This window comes from Labrus bergylta, chromosome 8, assembly GCF_963930695.1.
Source record: "Labrus bergylta chromosome 8, fLabBer1.1, whole genome shotgun sequence".
In the NCBI taxonomy this organism is placed as follows: domain Eukaryota; kingdom Metazoa; phylum Chordata; class Actinopteri; order Labriformes; family Labridae; genus Labrus; species Labrus bergylta.
In genome coordinates, this window is record NC_089202.1 from 32059260 (window position 1) to 32075047 (window position 15788).

A 15788-nucleotide genomic window follows, 5' to 3' on the forward strand; every position below is an offset into this window, starting at 1 on the left:
CATCCCTTTGGATGTATGACAGCACAGGGCGATCAGAGGTCAACCACGGGTAAATCTGTCCTGAGGGGGGCGCCAGCAGGCTGCTTTGTAGCTGAAGGCTGCTGTGTGAACTAGCTCGGTAAAGCCGTACGCACTTCTTGCAAGATGCCGACGGGGGCGCTATGTGGACATGAGACAGACGACATTCTCCCTACTTTAAGTTATTATTCAGTTAGATCGACTTTAAACGACTTCAGGGTCCATCAGACAGAATTTCTGACTTCTAAAATCATATGGAACGCACCATAAACGTCAAAATATAACATGAATCAAGCACCAGAGGAGGTTTGTGACCCTGTAGAAACCAGCTCTCTCAGAACGCTCCGTTTTGGTGTGTGTGTCTCTTTAAATGTAATGACCCCGCCCCCTGAGTTTTCCCCGTAGACATCCCTCCTCTGTAGAGAGAATAAAAATGGCTGACCTGCTCAAAAGTTTTGTTCTAGTCTGGGGGTGGAGTCCATGGGGGGAGATACCAGGGGAGGAGAATCCCACTGTGACATCACAAGGAGAGCACATTAGAAACAGAGCTTCTCTGTGTTGTAAGACTTATGCAGACCACAAACAAAGGACTGGATGGGTTTATTTCACATGTTGTGGGATTTTTCATAATATGTCCCCTTTAATGAAGTGCAGTAGCAATACAGTGAGTGGATAGAACCAGTGTAGACACTGTATCAACAGTTCTGCTGACTGAGGAGATAGAAATATAAAGAGTGAAGAAGAAGAAGAAGAAGAAGAAGAAGAACTTACAGCTTAACCTGCTTCTTTATTTTGAATGTTGCCTCCTGTTGGAAAGGTCATGAAGCACAAAAAAAAGAGAAACAGGGACACACACTCTGAGCTTCATTAAAGAGATGAACAGTCCACATCCACGACTCCCGTGTCTCCCTGCAGACCAGGTCTCCCTGCAGACCAGGCCTCCCTGCAGACCAGGTCTCCCTGCAGACCAGGCCTCCCTGCAGACCAGGCCTCCCTGCAGACCAGGTCTCCCTGCAGACCAGGCCTCCCTGCAGACCAGGCCTCCCTGCAGACCAGGTCTCCCTGCAGACCAGGCCTCCCCCCGACATGTTCTAACAGCCCACCTGAGGACGAGTCTGCTGACATGAACACGAGGTCACTGGGGACGACTTGACAACACACACGAGTGAGGGGGCTGCACACAGTGAGCGCTACAGAGGTGAAGCTCAGTGCCTTGCTCAAGGGCACCTCGGCAGTGCAAGTCAGGAAGTGATCTTGCACCTCTCCAGCGACCAGACCAACTTACAGATTTGGTCCGCACCAAGACTTGAACTAGCAACCTCAAATCAGCTCGATTAGCCTGCAGGCGGAGCCAGAGTTAAGAGATATGAACGTCCTGATTTCTCTGTAAAGCACTTTGGATTGGTGCATGAAGATGTAAACTAAATTGTCTTCCTTTTAATGAGTCTGTGTAGCCATGTTTGACCTCACGCTGCTGCTCTGGATCAAATAAATGTTGTTTTATTGTTGATCTGAAAACTCTTCAGAGAGTCGACACTTCCGCCTCCATCAACGGCGAACAATGACCTGCAGCACGTGAGGCGCTCAGACGCTGCTGCTCCGCTTCACACGCTCACATTGTTCACAGCTGAGCGCGAGTGGAAAGCTTCACCACACACACACACGCACACGCACACGCACACGCACACGCACACACACACACGCACACACACGACTCCCCATAGATTTCACTCTCAAACTACACAGCTGATGTGTCGCTGTCTCCATGGCAACAGCAGCATTAAACATGAACCTGACGACAGATTCAGGCAGCATCATTTCATCAGCTGCTCTGTTAAAGGCCACTCCAAATAGGACTGATTGAGCTCCAGCCAATCGTGGCTGCACCATGCTGCCATCCAAAGATGATGATGATGATGATGATGATGATGATGATGCACTTCCTCCCGTCACAACACACACTCATCTCCACGTGTCCACACCGGGGATTGACTGCCTATCTCTGGGACACTTCAACAAGATGACATTAGAGTAGCATAAGCCCAGATCAGCCAAAACACCAGTCCTTAAAACCACTTAAAGTAGAGGTACAAGTAAGAATGTCAAACAGACACCAAACTCCATGAGATAACTTACACATTTTCAGTAAATGTACTCCCTGGCAAACGTGGGCTCCGTTTACAACAACTTAAACCACATGTTGTGCTCAATCAGAGGTTGATCTTATGTTCGGCATAGTTTCATCCATATTCAAGTCAAATTTAGAATCATGATTTAACTTTGACAAGTGGCCAAACGAATAAACGCTGCCTCCCTGAAGTGCGTGTTTCAGCGGAGGAGAGTGGAGGCAAAGCAAACCAATAAAGCCAAAAAAACACTAAGAAATGACTTCTGAGTTGATGTAATTAATGCCGAATGCAGATTTAATATTTAACGAGTCTGTTTCTGCTTTTTATTTTATAATAGGGGCAACACAGATTGAGCAAAAGCAAGATAACCGCTAATCAACAACTTTCCTTATGAAGTACGCTCATTGTACCGGGCTCGCATCGTTTGTTCACTTCCTGGCGTAAGCGTGGTCCCTTAAAAACAAAAGCACTCGGTTACCAGCCGTTGTTTCAGACTACTTTATAAAGTTATCTGTTCACACACTTTAATGTAAACTTTACACAGTGCTGTTAGTAACGGCAGACTTAACGGAAAGTGTCCGGTTTCCCCTCACAGGCTGCTTCACTCCCGCGGAGGAGTCGTTAGCCTCCGCCGGCTAACAGGTACACTTCAGATGAAAGTGATAACTTACAGATGTGAGGAGCGGTCTCATCTGCTCGCTGTTTTCTTCCTCCATCTTCACAAACCGTCGTGAGAACTCCTCTTCCTCCTTCTCTCCTCGGGCAGGTGAGAATTCACCCGAGTTTAACAAACCGCCGGGTTCCCTTTCTTCTCTGAACGTCCCCCACTTCTCTCAACTGCCTGGAATATATTAACTCCAGCTGCAGACCCCGCCTCTTCTTTGATTGACAGCTCAATCCTCCGTTGGAGTGCTAGCGAGTTTTTTACTCCACCAATCACCGAGCCGGAAACACTAATGGGCGGAGCTACAACGGTAATTAGGCACGGGGTTGTTTTCCCATTATTTTCAGACCGTTATAGACATGATTAGTTTAAATGAACACCATAATATCTGATTTAATTCCCCATTTCTATTTATCTTCATTCTACGGATGAGGATGAGGGCCAAACATAAGAAATAAATTATGAGAAGAGGACGTTTTTTTCCATTTTGCATTTTCGGGAAAAAGTAGAAATCTCGAGAATAAAAGTAAAAATGTCACTATTTTTTTTTCTCCACTTTATTCCTGATATTATGACTGTTTTTTCTCAACATTTAGACTTGTTCTAGACATTGTATTTTAACTCTAATATTGACTCAAAGTTCAAGAATAAAGGTGAAATGTTGAGAATAAAATAGACATTCAATTTCGAGAATAAAAGTCAAAATTTCCTGAAATTGTATTCTAATTTGTCTCTCAACATTTCTACTTTTTTCTCGACGTGCATTTCAAGATCGTCAAACAAGTCCAGTTGGAAGTTTAAATACAATTTCAAGAATAAATCAAAATGTTGAGAGTAAAATTGAGATACAACTTTGTGAAATTTTAACTTTTATTCTTAAAATTGTATCTCAATTTTATTCTCAACATTTTCACTTTTTCTCAACGTGCATCATGATTAAAAAAAACTTCCCTTTCTCATAATTTATTTCTCATGTCTGACCCTCATCCTCTGCCGTAGAATGGAAATATATAGAAACGGGGAATAAAAGTAAAAAATTCAAGAATTTGGATTTTAGCTTTATTTTGAACATTTCCACGTTTGTATTCATGTTTATCTAACTGTTTGTCTTCATTGAGGAAAAAGAAACCTGGTGTCCAAGTAGTTTGTCCGTGCCCCATTTACAGAGGCTGCAGTCCTCCTGGTTGGAGTCCAACATGTAAAAACATAAAACCCCCAAAATAAACCTTCAAAAAAGCTTTGTGGGGAACAAGGGAAAGCAAGAAGTGAGACCGACAAAGACGAGGCAGCTACAAAAAAAATCAAAAGAAAAAGATTCATTCTGTTTTAATTTTTCTTTGAAGGTTTTGTAAACAGGAAAGTCATTTTTCCCATTCTGTTAGACAGGCCATGAATGCACCACGTGCCCACCTACCGTGGGAAACACTGAGCAACTTTTCAATTGATGATGGAAAACCAAAGTATAATAGTTAAAAATCAGACTTAATCATTTCACTGGAGCCACATTAAAAGCAGCTTTGCCTCAACTTCACAGTAAAATGACCTTTTGAACAGCTTATCTGTGATTAGCAGCTTCGTGTTGGTTTGGAGTTTCCCTCCCGCGGCTCCTGTCGGCCGCCGTAATCCTGACAGATTATTTCATTACACTCAAGTCATTGTTGTTCCCACAGAGCAGCAGCTCAGGGACTCTGAGGACCCTCAAAGTCTTTAGTCAAAGTTTTTTAGCAGAAATAAATTACACATGAGGAGGATAACAAATGTCACATAATATATTTTAAAAAAGTAATCCATAAAATGAACCTTCTTGTTCCAGATTTTAGAGAAATCAAACCTGTTGCTTTCATATTTAACTTTTTTTTTTTTTTTTGGGCATTTTGTGCCTTTAATGGAGAGATAGTGGACAGTGGATAGTCGGAAATCAGGGAGAGAGAGAGAATGACATGCGGGAAAGGAGCCACAGGTGGGATTTGAACCTGGACCGCCCGTCTGGAGGACTATAGCCTCCATACACGCTGTGCACGCTAACCACTGATCCACCAGCGCCCCTACATATTTAACTTTTAACTTCTAACCCTGTCTGTTGGGTTTATGAGAAACTTCTAATTATCCAGCTTCATTAAACTCTTTATATGTGATGTTTTGATCCAGCAGATGTCGCCCTTGAGCTCCAGCATGAAACCAAAACAACTGGCGCTGCATTGTTGTGTTAGCATGCTAATGCTAGTGATCTTTATTATGCTGGTATCTTCACACTGCATGTAAATTTACCTGAAATGAGCGTGATCTAGAAACACAGTTAAGCAGTGAGTACAGTATGTTATTCTTCTTTTCTCTAGTCCCTCAATTAAACAACTTTTATACACGAGGGGAGGAGTCAGCCGGCCGTCCCGGCGATGTAAACAAAGTGAAGATAGGACTCTGAAAACTCTGAAAACATCACAGACAGTGGGACTCGGGTGTTACACCCATTGTAGACAGTCATGACTCACAGAGTTATTTTCAGAGGAGATACTTGATTTCTACATTTAAGTGTGAACAATCACACAAAGACTTTAAAGAATGTCAAGATAAAGTCAAGACCACAGCAACCAAGACGGAGTTCTCCAAGACCGGGACGAGACCAAGACATTTAGGGATCCAGACCGGGACGAGACCAAGACATTTAGGGATCCAGACCGGGACGAGACCAAGACCATAAATATCTCTAAAAAAATCATCATCATGTTTTCCGGGGGCATGTCCATAATTTAGTAGACCGTAACACCGGGAAGGTTGAGGGGGTAGCCAGGGGATCAAAATAGAATTATAAACAAATTGAAGTTATTTGTTCCTTTAAAGAGAGGCGTTTTCCTTCTAATCTCAGTAATGACGTTGAAAAATCGCAGATCAGTGGTAGTCTTGACCGGCCTTGAATACGGCAAGTCCGAGATCGAGGCAAGAGCTTTCAATTCTGAGACGGGATTGAGACCTACAAAAAGTGGTCTAGAGACAAAATAAAAGTCCATGTAGTGATTCAAAGTTAGGCCCTGGTGTTAGTATGTGTGTGTGTGTGTGTGTGTGTGTGTGTGTGTGTGTGTGTGTGTGTGTGTGTGTGTGTGTGTGTGTGTGTGTGTGTGTGACCTAGTGGGGACACTGTTCACACACTGACATTATGAGGACCACCTGTCCTTACGGGGACAAAGTGACCTACTGACAGACCTAAAGTTAAAGACTCCTCCCTCCGCGCTTTGGTTTTAATAACGGAGCAGATTAAAACTGTCTGCAGGAGACGAGGCCCTGCACAGCTTTGTAATAAATATTTCAGACAATCCTTTGACCTGCTGCGAGTTACATAACAACATTCACTTTATGGTTCAGGTCCCAGCGTTTGTCACAAGAACAGAAGTGTTAACTTAAATAAAAAATGAAACCATGTCGATCACGTTTTGATACCAACAACAAAATCAGAAGTCCAAAACACCCAATGTTGGGTCATTATTTTTTCCATAATGACAGATTGCAATAAAACTTCCAGTGATGGATCGATACTTTAACTTAAAAGGTCCAATCAGTGAGCTGTGTAGAGAGTGAGATGATAAAGGTATCTTACTCTCTGATCATTAAAGGTCCAATCAGTGAGCTGTGTAGAGAGTGAGATGATAAAGGTATCTTACTCTCTGATCATTAAAGATCCAATCAGTGAGCTGTGTAGAGAGTGAGATGATAAAGGTATCTTACTCTCTGATCATTAAGGAAACATGCTATGTTGAAGTGCTGGCTTCTCTGACAACAATGCAGCAGCCAGTATGTCCTCCTTCTAACTTTAGATTCTGCTCCTGAATGCTCTGGATTTGTTTGGACCAGAGAAGGTAGGCGCTTTTAAGACACGCCCCCACACGGCCGTTTTGGACGCCCCTCTGTTTGTCAGATATGAGAGCAGTTATCAGTTCAACAGGTGTTGCAGTGATGGAAGCGGTCAAGAGAAGTGGTTCAGATAGAAGTGATTGTACCCGACCTAAAAAGCCTCTGCATGTTTCTAATAAGCTCCACATTTCTGTCTGATTTATCCTGTATCTATTTATTTATTATTATTCATATTTTCAAAGGTCACATATTCTCTAAAATCCTCTTCTCCATGTTCCTCTAACTCTAACATGTGTCTCTAGTCCGTCTACAAACCCCCCAATGATGAGAAAAGTCCATCCTCTCCGTCTTCTGCCTGCTCCACTTTTCAGAAAATGTGTGCTCAAACAGGCCGTTTGGAGATGTTCCCTTCATGACATCACAAAGGGCAGTAGCCCCTCCCCCAGGTGGGTGACACTCCCACAGCTAGGTGTTTGTTCTGCCCTCTGAGTCTGCCTTCTCACCGTAAACAATAGGACATGGAGCAAGAAAGCACCAAGACCACCCGAGCCCTTCCAGAGAGGGGGCGTGGTCAGACACAGCTCATTTACATATTTATATTTAATTTTACTCCATTTTGTTTTCACTGCGGCACCGCAACATTTTCTAAACCTCAGTTTCTTCTGTTTCTAAAAGACAATTAAAGAAATAACCAATGCACAGTTCTTATTTTTGATGTTTTTATTTCCTTCGTGGTCTCAACATTTTTCTTCTTCTTCAATCATCAGTCGTAACATTTATGGAGCTTTATGTTTTGATTACGGCTGTAAGCATTAACGAGTTCATCAAGATTACTCTCATGTTATTTTGTCCCTTCAGGCTCTCCGTAGATAGTCGTCCTCAGTGTCTCCCTGTAGTCTCACTGATGTAAAAGAAGAACACTGCTGCATCTTTGAATGTCTCATTTCACTTTAACAAACTCTCAGACAGTAATATCCACCTGATGACATCACACATTGACCTTATGACATCACACATTGACCTTATGACATCACACATTGACCTTATGACATCAAACACTGACCTTATGACATCACACATTGACATTAAGACATCACACATTGACCTTATGACATCACACATTGACCTTTGTTATCGTTCCTTTGAGCTGTTTCACCTCACTTTGGGATTCCTAACCACTTCCTGTTTCTGTGCTTAACTTCATGTCCAACTTTCCATCTACAGGAAGGGCCTTACTGTATTTCAAAGTAAAAGCACACAGCAAGTAAAGTACTCTCATCTTAAGACAGGATAAACATTCAAAATAAAAGCCTAACAATTTTTATTATTAAATTTGAGAGACATGAGATTAAACTTCGATAGGATTCTGGTAAGAAACACATGATATAGAAACCTGTTTGATATACCATGCAACAAAAAATAAGTCCTGGGTAACCAATATCGGGTCATTTCCACAGACTGTAAATCTGAATGTTTGAAGCCTGAGTGTCGTCCCCCGTCTGTCCCTGCAGGGGGCGCTGGAGTCCCATCGATGGCGGTCTCTGTCTGTCCCTGCAGGGGTCGCTGGAGTCCCATCGATGGCGTCCCCCGTCTGTCCCTGCAGGGGGCGCTGGAGTCCCATCGATGGCGGTCTCCATGCTGGAAATGCTGTCTCAGTCTAACTTTCAGTCAACCTAACGACAGGCTGAGAGCTGGAGCTGAGGCGGGTTTTAAACCTCCTGACAAACCGTTACACCGCGCCCACCTGTCAATCAGGTCAGCTACACGCCTTATTGTGAATAACTCTTATCCTTCATCAAATCAAAACTGATGAGTCATCAAAACATTCACCCCCCGTACAGTGTGTGTCCATCCAGACATGAGCTAATCACACCTATTTGGTTTTTTGAACCAGGCTGTAAACATGTTCATCTCTGCTGTAAAAACAGGCTTTTTAGAATGGGTGTGTATGTGACTTCCTGTGCTTCTTCTTGGTCATTTCTTGTTTTTAATTACCCAAAAATTGCACTAAAACATTGACAATGTTACCTTTAATTTTGTGCAATTCAGACAGTGTGCAGGAGTTTTCCTCTCCCACTCACCTGTCTTATGAAATAGATTTTGTTATTAAGGAAAAAGTCCTTTTTAAATAAATGATTTTACCTTTTCTTTGATAGGACAGTGGATAGAATAGGAAATCAGTGAGAAAGAGAGAGGGTGGGGAATGACATGCGGGAAAGGAGCCACAGGTCTTACTTCAACCCAGGCTGCCCGCTTGGAGGACTGCAGCCTCCATACATTGGGGGAGACCTAACCACTAGGCCATCTGCGCCCCAGTTTTTGAAAAAACGTTGCTACTATTTGATACTTTCGATCATCAGAATGACAGATTTTTTATCGTTTTAAAACACCAGGTATTGAAATATCAAAAATGTTGCCCGTCAAGTCTTAAAAATGTGTTGTTAAAGTTCCACACAAATAACTAAAACATCTTGAATCTGTAAAAATCCTCATTTCCATCCTCCCATTAAACAAATGTCTAAAACACACGACATGTTCAAAGTGCGTGTGTACGTTTGAGCGTTGTGTAACGTGTGATTGTGTCTCAATGTTCATTAACGCTGTGCATTAACAGCCTTCGCTCTGATGGGTTTTAATCCACATGAGTGTCCTGCTGCAGGACTTTAATCCCATTCTGACACATTCAGAGTGACAGCAGGGTGAAGAGGAGGCCGACATCAAATCCATTTACTCAACAATGTACTGTGCAGGAAAGTCTACACTCCACAACCCGGACACAAAACACATTTATGTTATCTGCTCCCAAAGTGTGTCTTGAAACGTGGAAAATTAAATCCATGTTCTCTGTTCTTGCGGGATGATTTGTGTCTGGGGGAGCTGGTCTCTTTACATCTTTTAAATGTAGATTGGAGATTCTAGAGTCTGTTGGGGTCCTGGGCAAAGATCTCTAGGGGCCCCCCACAACAGTGACTCTGAATCCTGGTGGTGTGCACTCGACTCGGTTATGGCCAGCAGAGCATGCACACCCGATTACTGGCTCTATCCACTGTGCTAACTCGAGAATGAGGGATATTTTTGGACGCTTAAATACTCTTCAATACCACAAAACCACGTAATGATCAAAATGTTCTAAAAGAAACCACGCCTATTTCATCAGACAGGTGTGCAGGAGAGGAATGAATCTGTCACAAATAGCAGGTAAACTCCTGCACAGTCTTTGAATTGAACACATTTGTAACATATTTGTGCAGTTGAGACGGTCTGTGGGAGTTTACCTGCAATGTTTGATCATTGAAAACAAGAAATAACCCAACATTTGGCGCCTAGGAAATTCCTGTTTGCAGGTGTCGTTACGGTTTGATTTTTACTGGTATCAAATCGAAGTTTAAAATTCTGTTACCATGACAACTCTATACTGATCTACCAAAGACCCATCTATTGTAGTTAAATTAGCAGGAAAATTACAACATGCACATAAATACGACAGTAATGTAAAAGATGAATCATTATATACGGAGTTAAAACACTGACAGAGACCGTTTAACTGCACCGTCGATACTTTCAATTCTTTTTCCACCTCTGAGACTCATCAGGTGTTACAGTCTGTGTTCAGGTGTTTCACTCTTCCTCCAGTCGTCTGTCTCGTTTGATTAATTCACTCTGAGAATAAAAACTGTCTCAGTATCAGTTGGAGCCATTCAACCTGCTCACAGGAACCCCCACACCTGTCCATCGGAGCCTCAGTGGCGCCCTCTGCTTGTCCAACAGCTCTCAGGTCAGTAAATCCCCTCCTCATCGTCCCCCCTCACCGTCATCATGCAGCAGGGTGGAGGTGTCAGACCGGCAGGTGGAGGCCTCTCTGCTGGGCGTGGCTCAGCGTCAGCAGCTTCCTCAGGTGAGCCAGGACCAGGTGTTTCATGTTTCCAGATGGCTTCGAGCGAGCCAGAGCAATGGATTGTGGGAGGTCGGGCCTGTGAGGTACAGAGAGTGAGCGAGAAAGAGCTAAATATAATAATAATAAAATAATAATACATTAGTTTTATATAGCGCTTCTCTAAAAAATCAAAGACGCTTTTATCCAAAGTGATGCACATCAGAGAGTAAGAACAACACGAGCAAGGATCTAGAGAGGAGGAGACAATGACAGGAAGTGACCAGAGGTGCTGACAGGAAGTGACCACAGGTGCTGACAGGAAGTAACCAGAGATGCTGACAGGAAGTGACCACAGGTGCTGACAGGAAGTAACCACAGGTGCTGACAGGAAGTGACCACAGGTGCTGACAGGAAGTGACCACAGGTGCTGACAGGAAGTAACCAGAGGCAGAGAACAACAAGCAGTTCTTTAAAGTTGTAATCAGCATCAGAACCATCCTAAATATCATCATCATCATTAAGTTAGTAGGTATTCATAAAGAGCTGGGTCTTTAGATTTTTGTCTTAAAGGTGCAGAGGGACTCTGCAGAGCGAATGGAATTTGGTAGTTCGTTCCACCACCGGGGGGCGACAGAGGAGAAGACTTTAGACTTAGGGACCTGGTGTGAAGGTTGGATCAGACGCCTTCATTGGCAGAGCGTATAAAATGCTATAAATGTTACTATCACCATGGTAACAGAAAGTGAAGATGTTGGGATCGTATCACAGATATAACTTGTCAGAAGTGTAACCATCACCTTTGTGACGCTTACAACAGGAGAAAACTTTTTGCAACTTTCACTACATGCTTTTGAAAATCAGCTTTAAATTTTGTATTCTTGTTGGCTGCCTCCGACGGAAAATTAGCCAATCAGAGCGAGCAGAGTAGCTAGCTAATGTTGGCTTATTAGCACTCACTGATGCTTTGATGATGATGAATTTCTTTCCCTCCACTTCTCAAACTGCAGCATTATTGACCCAGACCTGTCAAAAATACATAAAGCTGTCTTGATGTTTGTAGACTTCCATCGTGGCGGTGGTGTAAGAGGAAGGATTCTCGATTAGATGTCAGTGAAGTGAAGTTCTGGTGAGGACTTTGCTGCTTGTACAGATTGAAATAGAGCAGCATAAGGGTTACTCAAAGTTTATTTTACCTGTTGAGTCTGCAGTGGTGTTTGTTGTGGAGGCTGAGGCCATGCAGCCCGGCGGTTTGGGGTCTTTTGAGGGCCCCAGAGACCCTCAGGTTCCTGGAGAGTACAGACAGAGAGTCCACGTAAACCAAACCACGACGAGAGGTAACGATGGGACAGTGGTGACACGTCGCCAACTGAAGCAGAAACAGAACATAATTAAATTAATTATTTTTAAACTCTGTGTTCAGACAGCTAAGTCTCTGTACCCTCTTCATACCACAAGAGGACAAATTCATCCACTGCTAAATATAGTCCTCAATTAAAAAACACTATGTCCCGGGCGATGGTGGCGCAGTGGTTAGTGCGCTATGTATGGAGGCTGTAGTCCTCAAAGTGGGCGGCCCAGGTTCAAATCTGACCTGTGGCTCCTTTCCCGCATGTCATTCATCACTCTCTTTCTCCATTTTCTGACTCTATCCACTGTCCTGTCTCTCTAATAAAGGCACAAAATGCCCAAAAACAGATCTTTAAAAAAAAAGCTATGTCCTAAAAACCCCAAAAATGAATCAAAAAAATATATATACTCAAAAGAGAGAAAGAAACCGTTATAGGCGATTACTTTTTTTATTTGTGACGTATTTCAGAGATTGTATAACATAAATATATTGGATTACAGCCTCCTGAAGCTGTGGAAAGGCTGAAATATTGAATGTGACAGATGATGCAGGTCTCAGAGGACTTTTAGGGTTTCAGGGCGTTGGATCTAAATCGAGCTGTCAGTCTGCAGGACGGCTCCCGGGGGCCCCTGCAGCAGATTCAGACCCACTTCTGCTTGAATTAGACTCCGTTAGCCTCCTTTGGGAACAGGCAGCAGCACACAGAAACAATCTCAAAGACCCAAAGACTCCATGCTCAAAATGTAAGACCCTTACTGCCCGATGCATTTAAAATAAACTATATTTTACATACTTTATTAATATATGTAAAAATATAACTTTTTATTAATCAAGATTAATATAACAACTAGTGATTTATATTTTTAGGATCGTATAATTTGTATGCTAAATTTGATAAGCATTAACTATAAAGTCAATGTTTAGATAAGTGTAAAGCTTTTGTAATTGTATAAAAATGAGAAACTGACAGGACGATGATTGATTAATGGAGAAGGCGTTGGAATAAATACGTTTATACTTCTTCCTTTTCAGATGTGTAAATTGAAGTAGAAAGTATTTAAAGCTTCTTTTGTATGCATCCATTATCTATACCGTGGAGAGTGACAGTGGGGTATGACATGTGGGAAAAGAGCCACAGGTCGTACTTGAACCCGGGCCGACCGCTTGGAGGACTATGCCTCCGCATATGGGGCCTGCACCAACCCTTGGGCTACCGGAGCCCCTCCTCTGCAGTTTCTGACTCTTTTGACTATCTCTAAAATAAAGACATAAAACAAAATATTCACTTTTTCCTGTTCTGGGTCGCAATGTCCAGCTGTCATTGGGTGAGAGGCGGGGTTACACCCTGGACTGTTCTCCAGCCAATCACAGGGCTCACATTTAGAGACAGATAACCAGACACACTCACATTCACACCTACAGACAATTTAGAGTCAGCAGTTAACCTAAAGAGCATGTCTTTGGACTGTGGGAGGAAGACGGAGAACCAGGAGAGAACCCACACATGAACGAGGAGAACATGAAGACTCCTCACAGAGAGACTCCTGAAGGACGGGGATTCAAACCAGGAACCTCCTCACAGAGAGACTCCTGAAGGACGGGGATTCAAACCAGGAACCTCCACACAGAGAGACTCCTGAAGGACGGGGATTCAAACCAGGAACCTCCTCACAGAGAGACTCCTGAAGGACGGGGATTCAAACCAGGAACCTCCACACAGAGAGACTCCTGAAGGACGGGGATTCAAACCAGGAACCTCCTCACAGAGAGACTCCTGAAGGACGGGGATTCAAACCAGGAACCTCCTCACAGAGAGACTCCTGAAGGACGGGGATTCAAACCAGGAACCTCCTCACAGAGAGACTCCTGAAGGACGGGGATTCAAACCAGGAACCTCCTCACAGAGAGACTCCTGAAGGACGGGGATTCAAACCAGGAACCTCCTCACAGAGAGACTCCTGAAGGACGGGGATTCAAACCAGGAACCTCCACACAGAGAGACTCCTGAAGGACGGGGATTCAAACCAGGAACCTCCACACAGAGAGACTCCTGAAGGACGGGGATTCAAACCAGGAACCTCCACACAGAGAGACTCCTGAAGGACGGGGATTCAAACCAGGAACCTCCTCACAGAGAGACTCCTGAAGGACGGGGATTCAAACCAGGAACCTCCTCACAGAGAGACTCCTGAAGGACGGGGATTCAAACCAGGAACCTCCTCACAGAGAGACTCCTGAAGGACAGGGATTCAAACCAGGAACCTCCTCGCTGTGAGGCAACACAATAATTACTGAACTATTCTGTAATTTTTCCTTAATAGTAAATTTCTTCTCTTCTGTTTTGAACACATTCAAATAGAAAAACTTTGAACTCAATTCACACAAAATTTGGAAAAAGGAGTTAAATGATTTTCTTTTTTTCAGGGTACGTTTAAACTTTTATTTGTGCCTGCATTAAAATAATAATAATAAAAAAGTTTATTTATATAGGACTCATAAAAACCAACATTACAAAGTAATTTTCACAACAATAAAAATACACAACCATAAAGTCCCAATAACACCCAGAAATTAAAACAACAATGACGCAACACAACAAGAAGACCATAAACTAAAATAAATAAAACAACTGAAGATAGGTAGGCCTTTTGATTAACAATACAGAGATTTGAAAGAAGGTACTACTACTACTACTAATAATAATAATAATAATAATGTGACATTTCCTGATAAATTGAAGTTTTCTTGTTTTATTTCCATTTTTCCTGCAATACCAGGCGTAGAAAATTATATTTAAAAGGATAGATATTACTATGGACCCCCTCTGAAAGATTAAAGATATAGTATATTTAAAAGACTTTTATCTTAATTTGAAAGGAATAAAAACAAATTAAAAGCCTTAAAAAAAAGACATTTACTCACTGAGACGAAGGTTGCCATGCTGTTGCTGCTGCTGTTATCAGTGACAGAAGAAGAGTGTGTGCATGTGAGATGAGGGTCTGTCTTATTATGTGTGATGTCATCGGGGGCGGGGCTAAACCCACACACAATGATGTCATTTTTTTTTTTTAGACTTCCTGCAAAATCTAATCTAAGAGACAGATTAAAGATTAGTGGAAACACAGACACGCACGCACATACAAACGTATAGTCAGTATGTATGGACAGGATACACACGCACGTAATCACTGAGACTAAGGATAAAAGGGTCCCTCATCCTCCTCTCAGCCACCACATCCTCCTCTCAGCCACCACATCCTCCTCTCAGCCACCACCTTCAAGATGTCTTTAAACATTCTCCTACATTTACAATAATGTATTTCTTTAAAGACCAAGTCAGTAACTTGTTCCTTCAAAATAAGGGCCTCCGTACATGTGTGGTGGTGACTGTGTCTGCAGAGACTCTGTCCTCTCACTGGATTTTACTGTTCTGATTTGTTCTGGTTGACTCGGGACGTTTGTGGGCGGAGCTGGTGTGTTTCCTCCAGCCAATGAGAGCGCAGCAGGCGAGTTTAGGAGTGGATACAATTCAGTGATTGGACGAGATTCAAAGCGATGAATATGACGGACGTGGACGTAGCAGCAAAGAAGAGAAAATATAATGAGAGTGAGGAGAAACACCAAGTGGATAAAGATCGTTCTAAAACGAGGGTGAACCTTGTGTTGTCTTTTACCCGTGGACATGGAGTTGGTCTACTTCCTGTTGGACAGGAAGGTGATGAACACCGGAGGTTAGCTTGTGCTAGCAGGTGTTGTAAACGTACACACTACGCCCTGCAGTGGGCGGGGCGGTGAGCCCCAATTTGAATGTTGTGTTAACAAGCTACTGACTCTACCTTTTCTAGGAGTCTAAAAATGTCCCCACATCCTGATTTTCCAACTTTGCAAAGCTTTCTTAAAATGTAAGAATTG